General features: G+C 35.9%; 1 protein-coding gene across 1 annotated transcript in view; it reads left to right on the plus strand.

The window, feature by feature from the left end:
• The first annotated feature begins 9,129 nt into the window (after window positions 1-9,129).
• Window positions 9,130-16,974, plus strand: part of LOC130229305 (neuropeptide FF receptor 2) — a 46,708-nt gene continuing 38,863 nt past the window's right edge. The window contains exon 1 of the mRNA XM_056458026.1: window positions 9,130-9,287. The gene's annotated coding sequence lies outside the window, so the exon portion shown is untranslated. The remainder of the gene's footprint in view (window positions 9,288-16,974) is intronic.

A 16,974-nucleotide genomic window follows, 5' to 3' on the forward strand; every position in this document is an offset into this window, starting at 1 on the left:
TAGCTGCTGACCAAGGGTGCATCTCGCTATTAGTTCTACTCGATCTTAGTGCGGCATTTGACACTATTAACCATGGTATCCTTATTAATCGCTTAAAGTCTACAGGTGTCCAGGGACATGCCCTACAATGGTTTAAGTTATACTTATCTGACCGTTACCAGTTTGTGAATATTAATGGACAGCCTTCACAAATCAGCCCAGTAAAATACGGGGTGCCTCAAGGATCAGTTTTAGGCCCTTTACTGTTTACAATATACATGCTACCCCTGGGAGACATTATTAGAAGACATGGGATCAGCTTTCACTGCTATGCAGATGATACTCAATTATATATTTCAACTAAACCTGACGAGACGTCTAATCTGTCCAAGCTAACTGAGTGTATTAAAGATGTTAAAGACTGGATGACCAACAATTATCTTCTCTTAAACTCAGACAAAACAGAATTATTACTTATTGGGCCTAAATCCTGTACACAGCAGATCTCACAACTCGACCTACAATTAAAGGGATACAAAGTTAGCGTTAGCTCTACTATAAAAGATCTGGGTGTCATATTAGACAGCAATTTAACTTTTAAAAATCACATATCCCATGTCACAAAAACTGCTTTCTTTCATCTGAGAAATATCGCTAAGTTACGAAGTATGCTATCCATCTCAGATGCAGAAAAGCTAGTCCATGCTTTTATGACTTCTAGGCTGGACTACTGTAATGCACTGTTTGCTGGCTGCCCAGCATCCTCTATTAACAAACTTCAATTAGTACAAAATGCAGCTGCCAGAGTTCTTACCAGGTCTAGAAAATTTGATCACATCACCCCAATTTTATCCTCCGTACACTGGCTGCCTGTTAAGTTTCGTATTGAATTTAAAATATTGCTTCTTACATATAAAGCTTTAAATAATCTAGCTCCTGTTTATCTAACCAACCTTCTGTCTCGCTACAATCCAACTCGCTCTTTAAGGTCTCAAAACTCAGGGCTTCTGGTAGTACCTAGAATAGCAAAGTCGAGTAAAGGAGGTCGAGCCTTCTCATTTATAGCTCCTAAACTCTGGAATAGCCTTCCTGATAACGTCCGAGGCTCAGACACACTCTCCCAATTCAAAACTAGATTAAAGACCTATCTGTTCCGTAAAGCATACACTTAGTGCACCACTTAGGGGGCTTCCACACAGGTTATGCATCTTGCTGATATACACTGTGAACATCAGCTATGCTAATTATTTTCTTTATTCTCCATTTCCACCTGGGGATACTCTTCCCGAGGCCCTCAGACTATGCAGAGTCACTGATTCGATCCAAGACCAACGACGAGATGATCCCAAGGTTTCCATATCCTGGACCTGGCCGAATCCTGAGCAGCTACTGCGATGGTCATGGAAGAGTGGAGAACATGAGACTGATTCCTGTGACGCTCCAGAGACAGAGGAGTCTTCGCTGAGGCCAGCTTCCAGCCTCCGCCACTGAGACTGCAGCTCTGCACAAGACGTTTGGCCAGCGGAGAAATTAAAACTGAGCCTGGTTTCTCTCAAGGTTTTTTTTCTTCACTTCCGCCTTTAGTGAAGTTTTTTTTCCCTCTCCGCTGTCGCCACTGGCTTGCATGGTTCGGGATCTGTAGAGGTGCGCATCGTTGGATTTGCTCTTCAGTGTTTGGACTCTCAGTAGTGATTATTAAACCACACTGAACTGAGCTCAACTGAACTGAACTTAAACACTACAAACTGAATTACACTGTTCCTATTTACTGTGACCTTTTATGTGAAGTTGCTTTGACACAATCTACATTGTATAAGCGCTATACAAATAAAGGTGAATTGAATTGAATTGAGTAGGCCTGTCAAAATTCGTATTTCTGAACATTGATGCGCTATTCGACATCCTGATCCTAGAAGTCCTGCAGCACAGTGTGTTTTAGTTATGAGACATTCTGTTTCCACTCTACAATACACAAGGATTAAATGGGAGATCGTAACAAATTGCTGTTACAACGTGAAGCCTTTTGAATTTCTAGAAACATTGTCTCCAAAGGTTTAAATAAGGAGTTTGACATTCGTCCTTTCTTTAATAATTGTTTAATGTTTAATTAGGTGTTTGGGTAAAGATTATTTGGCTATATTTTGTTACATTATTTTGTTGTATTTCCTTATTATATTCTGTTTTCTATCATTTGTGATGTAATATAATGCTTTGTTTCTGTATTTTCGCTTTGAATATCTAAGTTTTGTTGTATTTTGTTGTATTTCCTTATTATATTCTGTTTTCTATCATTTGTGATGTAATATAATGCTTTGTTTCTGTATTTTCGCTTTGAATATCTAAGTTGTATAATTTATAAATGTGTATTTTTTTTCATTGTTTCTTGTTGTGAGATAATAGGAGATCATGTGATCCGAAAGTGTACAAAAAGGAGCACCCTACTGTGATGAACACTGTCTGATGAAGAGACGTGGTAAAAACGTTACACGCTTTGTGTCAGCCTTTTAGTTTGACAAATTTGCATAATTTGAGCACTTTTTGCATTTTGGCTGAGCACCCAGTTAAAAGTGATGTGCGTGCTGAAGTAAATTTTTTTTTTCTTTTTTTTTTCTTCATTTTTTGGACGGAAGGCAAATGCTATAAAAGACAGTATTTTTTTTTAATTATTAGACTTATATATACATCCAGATGGTGTCTTCCATTGATTCCAATGTGTATATACATTAGCGGCCAAAAGTGATGTTCATCCAAGAAATACATCTAAATACATGTCTACGTATTGCTTTTCTTCTTTTGTGTTTCAATCTGAGAAAGACATTCTTATTGAGAAATATGCAGGAATTGCTCATTTATTCATTCATATTTAAATGCTATCCTGTTTGTATCCATATTTGTAACAAAATATGTTTTTTATTTCTAGAAAATTTTAAGAGTTTGTTTGCAGAAAACAGATAACTCCATTTTTTGTCATATTCAGATATGGTGTTTTTATGATTTAAGAGTAAAGAGTAGACTGCAAGAAACATGATTTCATGGAAAAAATGTTTTTTTTTTGTATTATTCATAACATTTTTACATTGAGCATTGAAGAGTACAACTGCAAAATACATGATTTCTGAAAAGGGTGGTTATTTGCTATGGAACTCTTCATATGTTAGTATATGTTGCTGTATTTCCAGTAGCACAAATGTCTTTGTAAAAAAAAAAATTAGGACTCTTTTTAAATTTGAGAGTAGTGTGACTTTTGTCAATGAAAAATATGACTAAATATCTTCATTAATTAGTCTTAACATGAGGCGAGACGCAACGAAAATGCTAATCACATGATGTTGACTATATCTAAATTTATAATGCAATATTGTTGACGAATAAAAAGGAGACTAAATGTGGTTTAAAATATAAAACTATGCTAAAATGTCTCTTCATTTCCTTTGACTAAAACGAGATAAAAATAGTCATTGATGATTCTGACTAAAATAAGAAATGTAAATATTAAAAGGTGGAACAATCTTTTTGAGCCTCTGGCTTCTGAATCACATACGCTATTAGACCATTTTTATGTTCTGTTGTGACTTTAACATCCTTCTATTAACAACTCTCACTTCTTCAGCACAAAAGTCTTCACATCGTCATCACTTTTCCTGTATTATTGTTGGAGGCTTCGCTCTATCATTGAACTTTTTCTCTTTTCTTTCTGCAAAAATCTGTTCTCTTTTATAATGTGTCGCTCAAAAGCCCTGCCTATTTAATTGCATTTCTCCCCCAAGTTAAGAGTAGGTTTTCAAAGTATTCATTGCAGAGCATGAATCACAAACTGGTAGAATCATATCTGTAGAATCAAACAGATACCTTACTCTAAACTAGTGTTTCTGTTTCCCTCTTTTATCTTGACTTGTTCCACTGATGGAGTCCCGTCCAAAAACACTTTGAATGTTATCACTCGATTGAATGGGCGTTACCAGTGGTTATCAGCTGATAGATATGGGCCAGTAGGGGCCCTCAGCGCCTACTGGTAGGCTCAAAAGGCTGTTATTATCCATCCACTTAATCAGCTCTACTAATAAAGTAGACTCCAGATCTGTTTTTACATCACTGTGATGGTTGGGTTTAGGGTTGGGGTAGGGGTAGACACTAATAAAATACAATTAATGGGAAATGATATAAATAATTCTCATGGTTAATCAGCTATACTAATAGAGAAGACTCCAGATCCAGATTTGTTTTTACATTACAGTGACGGCTTGATTTAAGGCTGAGGTTCAGTACGTTAGACGTTAATAAAATACAATTAATAGGAAATGTAATAAATAATATAAATAATTCTAGTTAACTTCCGACGACAGCCGTCTGTGATCTATAGCTGAATAACAATGTGGATGGATGATAACAGTTTTCTGAGCCTACCAGTAGGTACAGAAGGCCCCTACTGGCCCATATATATCAGTTGATAACCACTGATAACGCCCATTCAATCAAGTGATAACATTCGAATCAACTGCCAAAAATATATGTTTTATTTAATGTCTTATAATTATACAATATTTCCTCTTGATCAACAGATTTATTACATATTTGACAGGTTTTTTTCTGTAAAATCTGATTTTAAATATTTGCGGGTTAACAATTGTGTTTGAAATGAAATCTATTTCACTATGACTTTCTATTTTGATAGAAAACCTATATGCAGTAAACATGCAGTGAATATGTGCTATCTACAAGATGATAATTATTAAAAGTACATGCCATGTCCAATGTATGTTATGATCATTTTAGAATGGTGAACATGAACTCTGTATATCCACAGTCTCTTAACCATCCTATTAATAGATACTGGATTGTCTCAAGGGTCTTTGCACAATCTGCCATTTCCAGTCCCTGGTACAATTTCACAGTGTCTGGTGATGGTACAAACCATAATAGACATGTTCTGCCAAGACACTTTTCTTCCACTTCATCCACAAACGGTGCTTTAATTACTGTCTAAAATATGGACTGTGTCCAGCGATATTTCATATAACAGTGCTCAACATATACGAGTACACCCCTCACAAATCTATCTTTTATATTCATATTTTAATAGGAAACTATACAATATTATATTTGTGCATATACATTAGATTAGTCAGTACTGAAGCCAAATCTGGAGCTTATCTAACAAAATAATTAACGATAACAGTCCAAAAACTAGTATAACCAAGTTTATATGTTATAAAAAAATAATATATACAAATTTTAAAAAGAGGAAAAATCAAGAAAAGCAAAAAAAATAAATAAAACATTTAGTTGAAACTTTGTAGGTTGTACTTTTTGTGCAATATTGTGCTTGAGTTTAATTGTATTATCTTTCAATTTCTAAATATGTTTGGTGACTTAAATGTTATTTTAATAAATATATCTGTGTAATAAATCTGTTTTGTTTAAATGCACCAAAATACATTGCCTATATTCACAGAGAAATGGAGAAAATATTCATTTTCAAAATGGGGTGTACTCAATTATGTGTTTATCACAGGATGATTTGCATTGAAATGTAAAATCGTCATTTGGTGAACTAAAGTATACATCAGCGGTGGAGATACAACGTAATCCTGAAAGATGCCTGAACTTAGTCATATTTGCATTTTTATTTTGCTCTCTTTCCCTCCAAAGATCTAATGAATTCCTGATGAAGGTAGTTAGAGGCAAGTGAGAATCAATTCAGGATGTCCAAACTGAAAAAAGGGATTTTCACAGTAATAGCAAACACTGAAAGCACAGCAAAAGCAAAAAAAAAAAAGTAAATGAGAGCAATGGTCTAATATATTTTAACAAGAGAAAGAAATGTATATGCTCTCTCTCTCTCTTACTCTCTCTCTCTCTCTCTCTCTCTCTCTCTCTCTTTCTATATATATATATATATATATATATATATATATATATATATATATATATATATATATATATATATATATATATATATATATATATATATATATATATATATATATATAACATAAATGTTGTTATTGTGTTATTGTACAGTATGTGTGCTGTTTGGGAAAAACAGTCTGTTTTTGATTTCATTGTCAGAAATGAAATACATTCCATATATAGCTGGGAAAAGGACAATGTTTCTGATTTTGATGTTTTAAGAGAACATGTGAGGCACATACACAAGTGGCAGTATTCCAGCCTGCAGAACTGTGCTGCAAAGAATTAGCATATGTTTTATGTGGGTATGGAAGCAGATTGTGCATATTTTCTGTCCAAGCGGGATGGGTATTGTGTGAAATGCGTAAAGCAGAAAAGAAAAATGAAGGTGTGCATTTGAGACTGTGTACTACAAAATATCAGTCATCAACAATATTTGTCCTTAAAAATGACAAAGGACGTACTTGATGGACTTTAGAAAAAACTTTTTGAAAGCTCCAACAAAGCACATCATTCACAGTGCATTTTCACTCTCGGAGAAAAACCTCTAGCTGTTTCTTTTATGTGTATTTATAATAGTTAGCATGAGAATGTCAATAAATTAGACATTTCTACCTCTATATACACACAATAAATCAGATTCCTTAATAAATCAGGCACTGTCGCCTCATGGGCCAGGAGGCATTTCTATGTGGAGTTTGCATGTTCCTCCAGGTGCTCCGGTTTCCCCCACAGTCCAAAGACATGCGCTTTAGGTGGATTGAAAACTAAATTGGCCGTAGTGTATGTGTGTGCATTTGAGAGTGTATGGGTGTTTCCCAGTTCTGGGTTGCAGCTGGAAGGTCATACGCCGTGTAAAGCATATGCTGGATAAGTTGGCGGCTCATTATGCTGTGGTGACCCCTGATGAACAAAGGGACTAAGCTAAGGAAAGTCAACGAATGAACGATCAACTAAATTGGCTGTAATGCGTGTGTGTGTTTGTGTGTGAATGAGTGAGTGTATGGTTGTTTCCCAGTGCTGAATTGTGGCTGGAAAGACATCCGCCGAGTAATTGGTTATTTATTCCGCTGTGGCGACCCTAGATAAATCAGGGACAAAGCTGAATGATAGTGAGTGAGTTATATATCAGGCAAGAGATACTAAATGGGAGAGATACTATAAAGTGATGAATAAGTGACACTATGTCAGAGCTCCAGACCAACTTTATACTAGCACTGTTTTTTATTCATTACCTGAATGATGTTAGACTCCATGGAAAACCATAAAAGACTGTATATTTCGCTTTTATATTTAGTTTATTATATTTCCTGAATGATTCACTTCCCTACAGAATCCCAAATCACTCTAAAGGAATGCTTTCCGAATAATAGATTCTGAAGTCGGGTTCATTTCGCAGTATATATCGCAGAAAAATGAAATATCACAATGTCATATTTTTCCAATATCGTGCAGCCATAGTTTCTATATTCCATAACAATACTATATTTGTATACCTGTATTGAGATTAAGATTCATGAAGAGTGAATAAACAGGTTCTTTGAGTCCAGTAATGTTGTTAATTCTTTGTTACAAGTAGAATTCTCATACAAGTGTGAATACTTACTATGGTTTGAACTGGTGTCCCTGCCCAGCATATATATGGGAGTGACCACAGTGTGGGATGTGGCACCTTACTCCCTCAGTGCCTTTAATCAGCCGAAGGCACTCAGCAGTTGACAGTGACCATGAGAGTGAAGATCAGTGGTAAAGGGAGGCTTCACTATGTGGGTCAGAATTTAGCATTTTGAACGTTTGGTTCAAAGTGAATGGACAGACAGATATACTGGTGACAGAAAGACATACATTCGTTTTTTATAATTGATTGTAACTTTAAAACATTTTTTACTGTCTCCACAAATTATTTGATAAGTATTTATTAGCTATAAGATCAATATAACCATTATTCATTATAGCTTTTACCAGATGATAGATCGATAGATAGACAGACAAGTTTTCTGTGGTCCCAGTCATGTTGGTCCTTAAGAAAATGCAGACTTTCAGAATATGTAGCACACATACCAATTTGATGCATGTAATGGACTGCTGCAAAACTTGCTCAAGCCATTTAAAAAATCTAGTTAAAAACCCCAATAGTGTGGAATAAATCTTTATGTAATATGTCACAAAGTGTCTCTTTATGTGATGATTATTTAGTTCAACACACAAAATAGTTTTTGTTTTGTTGGTACAGTAAGTTCTGTTGTAAAATATCTAAAAAAACAAACAGAGACCAAACCATAAATGAACATGTGAGCCATGTCTTTCTATCGGGCTTTTCACCCTGCTCCCCACGTTAACTTTGTTATCAGAGACAATATAAGCTAGCACTGCATGGGTAAATTTAAAAAATTTGACTGTTAAAGGTTTAGTCCACCCAAAATTATAAATCAGTTTTAATTACTCAACCTCATGTTGTTCCAATCCCCTGAGATCGTCATTTGTTTTCAGAACACAAATCATTTTAAATTAAATCAGAGAGCTAAAAACCTTGTTAAGATTTGCATTTGACTTCACTAGTTGATCTGTAATCATAGCTCAACTCCAAATATGAGGATGACAGAACTTTTGAACACAGTTTATTTAGAGTATCTTAATTTAAAAATGCTCTCAGGGAATTGGAATAACATGAAGGTGAGTAAATGACAGAACTTTCATTGGTTTAAAACACTTGAAGGTGTCTAATGGCAAAATATAATCAAAATCATACAGATAATAATAATAGGGATAATAATATTAATAATAAATGTAATCCCAGCGTCAGCTATTTCAAATGATATTCATAAAAGACCACCTGAAACATTATTATGACACTATAAACATTATTATGAAACCTAAATAAACTTCACCGTAGGCTGTTATATAAGTCTAATATAATTTGTTAAAATTGGTGGCTCTATCAGTGAAGAAAGTTCACGAGGGTCTATTAAAGTTACCATGGTGATAATTAATTTTTTTAAATGAGTTTGCAAGAGGGAGTATCATGGCTGTTTTTCCTCCGTAGAGTAAACGGAATGATGCGAAAGGCTGATCGCCAGTGCCACCTCATCTGTAGAGCCTTGAGTGAAATCGCAGTTCGTGTGTAGTTTGTTTCTCCTCCTCTGTTCTTCTTCTCCTCTCAGCAGCAGCAGCAGCAGGGCTGGAATCTCTTCGTGAGGTTTTAACAGTAGGAGCGCGGCGCGCGCACAAGAAGCAGTTTACCAAACAGCGCGCAGCGGGTGAACAGCACAAGTTTACTACGAAAAAAGGACGTCAGTGTGCACATATGTTGTGGATCTTTCCGTGCTGTGAGCAAAAATTCCCTGAGAGAAAAGATAAACTATTGTGAACCAAGTCCGGGAAGGTTTCTCTAATAAAAGGTAAGAGGTTGTTGCATTGTTTGTGTATGTTATTTCGGAGGATCACGTGACATGAAATTTATGACTATGTCAGATTATTTAACATTTATTTACTTCAGCTGATGTGGATTTGAATTTGAATTCATATTTAATCATATGCCACTACAACAAGATAGACATTAGATATTTTAAGCGTTAATAAAAATACGCAATTTAATTTATTATTATTGTCATTAAATTGCTTTGTAAGTTTGCATACTTTAACTTCTTATCTTTAATCATGCTATTAAGTCGTTAACGTCAATTTTTTTGTCTTTAAAGTGCGCTCTTGATTAAATTAATGAGATTCAATGAGAGCACGCGTCTGTTTTGAGCTCGTGTCTTCATTTCTACTGTATGATGATGTACAGCGCGTTCACCTTCAGTAGCCTAAACATTCGGCATAGGTTATGGTGGGTCATTGTTCCTTAAGCCAGCAGGGGACAGCACATCCCAGTGCGAGTCAAAAAGCTACAAGGGTAAATACATAAAGTATAGTATGTGTTGAAGAAAAAAAAATCATTTAGCAATGAAGTGAGTGATTATAATAATATCTGTAATACATTGAAAATTGAGAAGATCTAAATGATGACGTGACACTTTTACAAGTTGTTTGAGAGCATTATTTGTTGAACTACCTTTATCCTGTCTGTCTGTCTGTCTGTCTGTCTGTCTGTCTGTCTGTCTGTCTGTCTGTCTATCTATCTATCTATCTATCTATCTATCTATGGTAAAAGTAATAATTAATAATATTTATACTGATATCATAGCTAATAAACATTTGTTAAATAATTTTTTGAAAATAGTAATTTAAAACAACGTTAATAATAAATGGTTCACAAAAGTGACACAATACTTTTTATCTGCTTAATTGTTCAAAGGATTGTTTGCTGTTACTAGTTGGGCTGTTTATGTTACTAGTTGGGCTGTGATATGCCATTACCACAGTGACTGTTTAGAAGAAAATAGGATTATCATCACAAAGTCAAAAATGAGCTTTTTTCCTTGCACATTAATTGTGAATTTAAAATGATGTGTTTTAATGAATGTTATATAACAAAGATGGGTTCAATAATTTGGTCAACCAGTGCATTGGCAGCTCAAATATTTGGAGTGAAATTGTCAGTTTTTTTTGTTTGATCTGTCTTTAACAGAGACCTTGCAAAAGATATGTTTAAAAGGTGCATTAGGCTGTAAAAATATTAATATCATCAAAGATATTACCAGAATTTTTCAAAGAATAGAGCCCTTAACACAAGATGTGGCAGACTGGATTAGGTTCACTTGCTAAATATTTTTTCTCTCATATAACTGCACATTTAAAGTGTGAGATAAAGAATAATATAATAAAGTTACTCCTTATTTTCAGTTAACCGCTTTACTATTTGTCACACATCTAATAATGTGTACACCCATGAAATTATATTTTGGGCATGTGTGAACACACACACACACACACACACACACAATATAAAGTGTGTTTATTCTTAGAAAGCTTTTCACATAAGTTGATGCTTTTTCCGATGAGGTTATTGAAAAAGTAGGTTGTAGGATTAGCTGACTTCAGCTTATATTTGCTATTCCCATGTGCTCACAGCATGGGTGAGAAAAGTTTTAAAATGATACCATGGTAGCCTGCAAATAGATGCTTATATTTGCAGACTTACAATTCAGCTTTAATACAAATCTTCACTCTGAATGAGAAATTGAATTTATATGAAACATATTACATAATGTTTTATTATCAATATTTTCAATATTACAGATGAAATAAATACAGCCACAAACTCTCTTAAGAATCTCTGTTTAAAATAGTTTTCTATCTCAGCCCTCCTCAGAAGAGTTATTGAATAAAGAATAATTTATTCCTGCAAGCTGCTTTTGAAGAGCAGTCTTGTTGTCCACAGTTTATCATAGATGCTCAGTTGTCTCCATTGACATTCCTCTCAAACCCAGCACAGAGCCACAGAGGGACAAAAATGCCAAGCACCTGTGTGCAGCTTTGCAAATTGACTAAAGGTTGTTCATCTTGTCAGATCCCGTCTCTTGCTCATCTCTCCAGTATGTGAGTCTTCATGCGTTATGGATGAGTGTTATTGAGCTATTAAGTAGATGTGAACCCTTGACTGGCACCACCAAAGCATGAGGGATTCAGTGCAGCACGCAAAAGCAATGTCAGCACACTTCCAATATTGCTTCATAATCCTGAGAGAGCCGGATTAATTGGTTTAGTAATATACAGTATAAATGCAAATCATTGTCCTTGTTCCTGGCAAAACCTGTTTTTGTTTTAGAAGCAAATTTGCATTGTATGCACTGCAACTGAACCTCATGGAGGGAAAAAATTATGTAAGGGGATTAAATGTTATTAAGCCAGATAATGAAGCAGGAGCACAATGCAGGCGGGTTAGGTGTGGATAATGCTGTCCAATTTAAATACAACATACTTTATGAATGATCATGACTAAGACTGCCATTAAAGTGCATTAGCAGCTCCGTGATTTCTGTTTCAGCTACATTCTGTGCCATTATACTCTCTAATGATTTATATTCTCTTTTCAAATCAGAGGAAGGAATGTACAGTGTCAAAATGTCTCCAAAAGAAAGAAACCACAGGTGTTAGAAATGTAGCATATAAAATATGCTGCCAATGTTTCAGGTATCAGGATGGCAAAGTGGTATCTGAATATTTTATATTACTAATTGCATTATTATTATTATTGTTGTTGTTGTTGTTGTTGTTGTTGTTATATTCAAGAGTTCACACTTAGCTGATGATTAATTATAAGCTTGTTTGGCATGCTGTCCCGGGAGAGAGCCCTGAGCTCATAAGATCCTCGAGCCCGGGGCTCCCTCCCGTTGCAAGGCGAGAAGGGAGTTTGAGCTCAGGTAGATCTCGAGAACTCCCCCGCTGTAATAACCAATGAACAGCCAGTGATTGCTCTTGAGAGATAACCATTTACTAGGAGCATGTCTATAGTGCCGGTTTGGATTAGTCAATTAACTTATGTTGCATGTTTTTTGGACGGTGGGAGGAAACCGGGAAACCCGGGGGAAACCCACGTGAGCACGGGGAGAAAATGCAAACTCCGCACAGAAATGTCTGCTGGTTTGGTAAAGCCTAGAACCAGAGACATTCTTGCTGTGAGGCAACAGTGCTAAGCACTGGGCCACCGTGTCACCCATCTAGGAAGGAGGAGGAGTAGGGGTGGATGGGGGGATTCTTCAAAACGAAGATAGCGGTGGTACGTAACCCAGGGTATTTGTAGTAGCTTATTGATTGGTGCATTGAGAATTGGATAATGCGGATCCAGCTGCTAGCAATCATAAGCACGTGATCCTCTCGAAACTTGTTTATAACTAAACTTCACTTAGTGTGAAAAAACTTTACATGTTAATAAACAATATATAATACAAAAATGTGCTTTTGTAGCCTCGTCTGCCTGTTCATAAATCCAATACTGGTTATACAATCATTAAACTATTGTCACGCCAGCATTTCTATTACCGTTATAGTACAGTTACTGTAAAATTTGATATGTATGCAGTGTTAAGCAATCTATTTTTTACCATATGTTCATGTATATTTACCATAATAACAAGCTTTTACTATAGCATTTTTCTCTGTGGGCAGCATAGTGGCTCAGTGGTTAGCACTGTCACGTCACAGCAAGAAAGTCATTGGTTCAAGTCCTGGCTGAGTCAGTTGGCATTTCTGTGTGGAGTTTGCATGTTCACGGGTTTTCTCTGGGTGCTCCGGTTTCCCCCCACAGTCCATGAACATACGCTATAGGTGAATTGGTTTACTATATTGGCCAAAGTGCATGAGTATGGGTGCTTCCCAGTACTGGGTTGTGGCTAAAAGGGCATCCGCTGCATAAACCATATGCCAGAATAGTTGTTGGTTCATTACTCTGTGGCCACCTCTGATAAACAAGGGAATAAGCCGAAGGAAAATTAATGAATGATTTTTTTCTCTGTAAAAAAAATAAAAATGGAAACATTTTTACAGTGGAGGTTGTTTGGTTAAAGGCCAGAAAAAACAAACATAAAAAAAAAACGTAAGATTGGCATCTTTTAATTGCAAGAATCAAATGTGTGCCATTTAACCTGTGTACGATGACCAGTGTAAGTGTATTACTTTGTTAGCAAATCATAATGGTTGAGACTAAGAGAATGACAAGAAAATACTGGTGCTTTCACATTCATGTGGCGTTTCTATTATTCAGCCTTTTTTTCAGCAACTGCTGTTCAGTCATTCAAACCAAAGGCCATTCTCTGAATCAGAATGCAAGACCGTTCAAATGAGGCTGGAAAATATTAAGTGTCAAACCAGTAATTTACAACTCAACCACTCACTATCAGCAGGGTATGATGCTTGGGAAGGTCATGTCCTTCAGAATTCACAGTGACACAGACCATATCAATTTCAAGAAAAGACAGCAATGAACTGAAAGTGAAGAATGACTTTGAATGCAGATTAAGCTTTGTCAAAACAAACTGTAAATAACTGATGCAAAGTAATTTATATGTACAGATCAAATGCTGATCAAGAGTTGTAAAGGACATCAAGGCTGTTGCAGCTTGATTTTTTTTGCGTATAATTTTTTTTTTTTTTTTAATCATTTTTAATAACTCCTCTTTTTAAAGGAGACATGCCCATTTTACACAAGTTGATATGATTCTTTAGGGTCTTGATGAAAAGTCTATAGCTTAACTTGTTTCAAACTTCTGAATGGTAGTGTAAATATACAACTTTTTACCCTGTCAAAAACACCTCAGTCTAAAATAAGCTATTTATCTTCCTATCACTTTAAAGCATGGGTCTCAAACTCAATTCCTGGAGGGCTGCAGCTCTGCACAGTTTTGCTCCAACCCTAACACGGCTGAACCAAATAATCAAATGTCTGGAACACCTTGATTAGTTGGATCAGCTGTGTTTGATTAGGGTTGGAGCAAAACTGTGCAGAGCTGCAGGAATCGAGATTGAGACCCATACTCTAAATCATAGGCCTCAAACTCGATTCCTGGAGGGCCGCAGCTCTGCACAGTTTTGCTCCAACCCTAATCAAACACAGCTAATCCAACTAATCCAGGTAGAGACTATTAAGCAGGTGAGAGTTGGAGGTGGTTGCAGCTAAACTATGCAGATCTGCAGCCCTCCAGGAATTGAGTTTGAGACCATTGCTTGTGAGAAATGCTAATGACCCCTCTCTGAAGCTGCAGGATCATGGCTTTATTTTAACATACCAATCTATTCTTGAAGAGTTAAACCAGCACAGCTAACACACAGTGCTCAACCAAGCGTCGAGCTTCTCTTTACTTTCATCTGTAGCAGTGAAATGAATTATTTGAAGCTATTTCTAGATTATAATGGCAGGGTCAGACTGTGCCAGCCACCTCCTGCACATATAATAATTGTGTATAACTTATCATTGCTTGACATTGCAGCCTACCATTATCAATGACAAAATTATTTAAACAAACATCTATACAAGTTACCCAGGTATATTTAACTAATGCTCAGCTTTTTGAGCTTGTTAGTGTGTAAATCAACAACAAGAATGATAAACACAACTCTGCACATGAAAAATGATGATTCTAAACATGAAAAAACTCAAATAAACACAATAAATAAATAAACACACGTCTATACATTCTTTAAATGCGATATTTTTGTAAGCCCATCTTCATATTGTTTAAGGTTGTAAAAGTTTTTGCCCATTCTTTCTGGGTGATTCATTCATTCATTTATTCATTCATTTCACAGCAGAATGAACCGCCAACTTATCCAGCATATGTTTTATGCAGCGGATGCCCTTCCAGCTGCAACCCAGCACTGGGAAACGCACATACATTCTCATTTACACACATACACTACGGAAAATTTTGCTTACCCAATTCACCTATACTGCATGTCTTTGGACTTGTGAGGGAAACCAGAGCACCTGGAGGAAACCAATGGAAACATGGGCAGAACAGGCAAACTCCACACAGGATTGCCAACTGACCCAGCTGAGGCTCAAACCAGCGACCTTCTTGCTGTGAGGCGATGGGCTACCCACTGCGCCACTGTGTTGCCCCTTTCTGGGTCAATTTTATTTAATAAATTCTCTCTCAATATAAATTATATGTTCTTCTGAATGTGGGATTCTGTGCAAGGCCACCATATGAGCCTCTAAAGTTACATCTATTGGCGTGGAGGCAGGCACATGTTAAGAAGTAACTAGTTATATATTACTGGCAAAAAATTCAATCAGTTCAATTTTGGCACATCAATACTCTCAGACAGTTTATAAAAAAGTAAGCTTCATGCTTTCCTTTTGGCAGAGTTGACACGAGTTGGCAGACGCAACAGAAACCTAACTAAATACAAGAATTTTATCCAATGTCACCTTTAAAAAGAACACGACAAAAACAGATTGTAGCTGTATCATTGTTTCAAATTATTCTATAAATAAAAAAAAAACTTAATTTTGCATGAATAAATTCAACTTGTCTCAAGATTCTGCCCACATACATGTGCTGTAGTACATGTTTAATTTAAAACAGGCTGTATGCATCTTCATATTACAGTATCGTGTTTGTCTCTTGAATGTGTTAGCCAGACAATTTCTTTGGAGGCGTTAAGCACAATTATTCACTGATTCACTCTTTTAATTTTTAAAGTACAACACAAGCTGCTTTCAATTGAATTTTCTCCATTATCCTCATTGACATTGCCGGTTTGTGCTACCAGCATTGTTTGTACTGTAAGTATCTTTCACAGAAAAGCCATTCTTCTCTCATCTCAAAGAAAAGTCAAAGTGAAGGAGAAACTGACAGTGAATTTGTGCAGAGCGAATTCTGAAATGTGTTTATATATACACCATCTGCCATTTAAACACTACACAACAGGTTGCTGTTAAATACAATCGGACATCTCTGTCCAAACAGCATGATTTAGTGTGCTGTAGTATTTCGTTTCTAACATTATAGCAAAAAAATTCAATTAAAAAAACATATGTAATGTGCTGTCAACTCATGAACCTACTTGAACTCGCACACCTCATTTCTCCCATCTCTTACATATCTTTTTAGTGCATATAGATTTCTCAGCAAGAGCACTTTCACACTTGAGGTATTTCTTACCTCATCAATTACTCTAGTCTGTAAAGCATAAAAGAAGAAGACAGTTTTAAACTATTAAGCAGGTGGACTGCATATATGAGTGCATAAGATTGAGCTTATTGTATCCTGTGTTTTAATGTTTCTGTTTTTATATTTTACATTTGCATACATGATATTGATTTAAGCTTCCAAGTCAGAGGAAAGGAACTTGCTTTCCACATTGTTTCAAGTTTAGAACCAAACATACTCTTCAGCAGTCTGTGTGACTTCTCATATAATGGAAATGTTCTTACAGGATGTGACTACAGTTTCAATAATTCATTGCCTCCCCATTTAGCCATAAAAAGCACAGATAACACTTGAGTACTCGGTTAGATCCATGGTTCGTTACTACTTTCCTGAAGCCCCCCAACATGTATTTTGCATGTCTCCTAAATCAAACACATGTTTTAGGTCATCACCTCATTAGCCAAGGCTTGAAATGTGTGTGTCAGTGTAATGTGGTTGAGAGCCAGTGGGTCAGATAATTGAATAGGATTTTATAACATGTAAAGCTCTC

Source organism: Danio aesculapii, chromosome 5 (assembly GCF_903798145.1).
Source record: "Danio aesculapii chromosome 5, fDanAes4.1, whole genome shotgun sequence".
Classification (NCBI taxonomy): Eukaryota; Metazoa; Chordata; class Actinopteri; order Cypriniformes; family Danionidae; genus Danio; species Danio aesculapii.